The sequence below is a fragment of the Peromyscus eremicus genome, chromosome 8a (genome assembly GCF_949786415.1).
Source record: "Peromyscus eremicus chromosome 8a, PerEre_H2_v1, whole genome shotgun sequence".
Lineage (NCBI taxonomy): Eukaryota > Metazoa > Chordata > Mammalia > Rodentia > Cricetidae > Peromyscus > Peromyscus eremicus.
The window spans coordinates 41499654-41503282 of NC_081423.1; the positions used below are offsets into that span (position 1 = coordinate 41499654).

A 3629-nucleotide genomic window follows, 5' to 3' on the forward strand; every position below is an offset into this window, starting at 1 on the left:
ATTTTGTTTCCTTGGCAGATGTGCCTGGGGGCAAGACAGTTGGGTTACATGGCAGTTTTATTTCTAGTTTTCCAAGGAGCCTCCATGCAGTTTTCCATACTAACCACATTAATGTATGAGTTTTCCAACTCCTCACGGTGGGCAGCGTTTGCTATCTGTCTTATTATTTGTTTATTTATTGCTTACATGTTTTGTTACTTGTTATTAGCATTTGCTGTCTTTCATTTCCATGTCAGCTGGGGTGAGGCGATGTCTCATTGTGGTTTTGATTTGCATTTCCTCGGTTGGTCATGCTGATGGTGTTTTATAAATAATTCTTCACGGCTGTTTATACAGCATTTTTGTGAAAAGGGCACTCAGGTCATTTGCCTGGTTTTGGCTGGATTACTTTTTCAGCTGTTGACTATTTTAGTTCCTGTGTATTCTGGACACCAGTTCTTTCTCAGATGAACAAATTACACATCTTTCCCTTGTGTAAACTGTCTTCTCATTCTTCCTTTTCTTTGCTGACTAGACACTTTCCAGTTTGAAATAATTCCATTAGCCAATCTTTTGTTTTTTATTTTATTTTTTGTCTTTATTTTCTTCTTTTACTTTTATTTATTTATTTATTTATTTTTACTTTCTTTTTTTTTTTTTTTCTACATCAGACTGGTATTGTTCCGATGTGCTGACAAGGTTTGTGGGAGACACATGCCACTCAACGGTGTGAACATTCAAGCACCATGCTTATGCACCAAAGAAAGGATCCCCCTTTGTCAATTTTTTGCTTTTGTTTCCTGTGCTTTTGAAGTTTGTCATGCCTTGGGTAGGTGAGGCGGCTCTGCAGGTAAAGGTTCTTGCTTCCTGAGTGTCATTCCTGGGACCCATGTGATAGAAGGAGAGACCCGACGGCTGTCTTCTGACCTACACACACAGACACACACACACACACACACACACACACACACACACACACAAGATACACAAATGCAGTAAGAAGTTGCCTTTGCTAACATCCTGGAGCTACCGTTGGTAGCTTTGAGTTGAGTGGAGACAAGGCCTCCTTTCATTGTCTATGGATATCCAGCTTTCCTACCACTACTTACTGAAGAGATCATCCCTTCTCCAATACATATTTTGGCAATTGATCAGTTTTCAGGGGTAGATGCATGGGTTATTTCTAAGGTTTCAGTCATGCTCTATTGATCTATATGTTGATGTTTATGCTAGTGGTATTTTGGTTTTTATAGCTTTGCCCTAAGTTTTAAAATCAAATGCTCTCATTCTTCCAGACTTTGTTTCTGCCCAAGACTTATTTGGCTCTTTGGAGTCTGTTAGGCCTGAATATGAATGTTAGTATTATCTTCTCGAGCTCTGAGAAGTCGCATTGGTATTTTGATGGGGACTGCGTTTTGCATCACATCTGGAGTTGTTTTGAATCATGGCATTTTACCAATATCAGTTCCTCCAACTCAGGATCACCCATTTCTTGGGCTTTCTTTTAGTTTCTTTCATTGGTATTTCATAGTTGTATTATAAGGGTCTGGATTAGTTACTTTCTTCACTACTGTGACAAATGTCTGATGAAAGCCACTTAAGAGGTAAAGGTTCTCTTTCGGCTCACCGTTCAAGGGTACAGTCCATCATAATGGGGCAGTCATGCTGGCAGGGGCTTGGGATGTCTTGGAAGAAAATGGATCACAGGACTATATGGAAGACATGAAGCTTCTAGAAGAAAGTATAGGGGGACTGCTTCAAGCATCAGCAGGGGCGGTCAGGAAGCAGAAGGAGAGAGAGAGAGAAGGAGAGACAGGGAAAGAGAGGGAGAGAGAGGACAAGAGAGGGAGGGGGGGTGCCACCCACATTTAGGGTTGACTTTCGCACCTTAGTTAACTCAGTCTATAAACTCTCTCACTGATACACCCAGAGGCCTGCCTATTAGGTGATTCTAGAACCTGTCAAGTTGACAGCCAATATCAACCACCACAGAGTTCTTTACTCACTTGGTAAACTTTATCCTTAAGTATATTATCAATTTTTTTGGTGACATATGAATACAATTTCTTAAATTTTCTTCTGTGTATGCTTATTATTGGTGTGTAAAGATGCCAATTCTAAAACACACCATTTTATGGAGAAGGAAATTGTAACCTTGAATGGAACATTGACTCACAGACCATAAATTGCTCTAGTATGTTGCAAGCACCTCAGATACTCTTCGCCCATAATCTAAAGTGCTTATGAGGAGGGAGAACATAGAATATTATAATGAGCTCAGGAGGAAGGTGTGAGCACAGCCCTGTAAATTCTCCATAAACTGGTTTCTTTTGTGAACCAGTAATCTTGTAGTAAACTTGGTTCAATTCCTTAAGCAAGACACATTGTTCCAAAGCCAACAAGACTTTTTGGGCCCATCTTGCCTTTCTAACTCCCTCCCTGGTTTCTTCTCAGTTCTCGGAAGGGTCTTCCTTGCTGGAATTCTGTGTGTCTGCGGAGTCGGCCCTGTTACTTCCTGTGTTTGCTCCATTTTAATTCTTTGACGACACTGTAATTTGCATTGATCTGTACATGTCTGTCTGCTTGTAGCTGTTTTCATTAGATTTTTAAAAGGCTAGGGAGGGCAGGGAATTGATTTGTCTTCTTCGGCTTTCTGTTAGTGCCTTGTTGAATAAGTGAGTAAATTTGAAACTTGGTGGTGGGGATGTGTGGGGAAAAAAATAAAGGTTAATGGTTAGAGAAAGGGAAGGAAGGAGGGAGCTGCCACCTCTGAAATGCAAACTTTTATTTATGCGTGTGTGTGTGTGTGTGTGTGTGTGTGTGTGTGTGTGTGTGTTATATGTGTGCAGGAGCCCAAAGAGGCCAGAAGAGGCTGTCAAATCCCTTGGGGCTGGGGGTGGCTGTGAGCTAGCCTAACATGGGTGCTGGGATCTGGGCCTTCTGAAAGATCAGTGCGTGCTCCTAATAGCTGAGCCATCAGTTCAGTCTTGTTCACAGGTTTTGATTATACTGAGATTTTCCTGCGATGGTTGGCTGGTTTGCTCCCAGACGCATGCTCACCAGAAAGGGCTCCATTGGTGAGTTTGCCTGGGTCACTGACAGCACTGTGAAAATTTCCTCAGTCCAGCCTTATAGTCTTCTGTGTCTTGTGCAAAGATCATCACATGTTTCTCTCTTTACCTTTTGTTTGTTTGTTTTGCTTTTGATACTACTTTATTTTATTTGAAGGGCTGGTGCAAAGGACAAGACATCAGTGAGCACTTTGGCACAGCTTATAGAAATGATAAAGATAACTCCCAAATCTTCTTGATCTTTACAACCAATCAGATATTGCAGCTTCCATTTTCCTTTCAGGTGAAGAGCCAGAGATTCAAATAGTGCGCAAGCTTCTAAGCTTGCTTGACTGGTAGATGGCAGGGTGTACTCTGAGGCTTGCCTTTACTCAGATCATTATACTGTATGGCCTTGTGTGTCCCTCCAGTGTGAGCTCATGGCTACAGAGCTAGCCACTGCTCCTGTGACCCCTATGACCTGTATGTATGTATGCCAGTGCTACCTGAACTACGTGGGATGCAGGGAAAACTGGCTTTTGGTTTAGAGGAAAGACCTCTTTGGGCCTCAGTTTCCTCATCTGTCCAAGGAAATGTGGT

At 41.9% G+C, this 3629-nt stretch overlaps 1 non-coding gene across 1 annotated transcript; it reads right to left on the bottom strand.

The window, feature by feature from the left end:
- Window positions 1–644: 644 nt before the first annotated feature.
- Window positions 645–749, bottom strand: LOC131918161 (small nucleolar RNA U13). The gene has a single exon (XR_009380897.1). It is a non-coding gene; the product is annotated as a small nucleolar RNA U13 (small nucleolar RNA).
- Window positions 750–3629: the final 2880 nt, after the last annotated feature.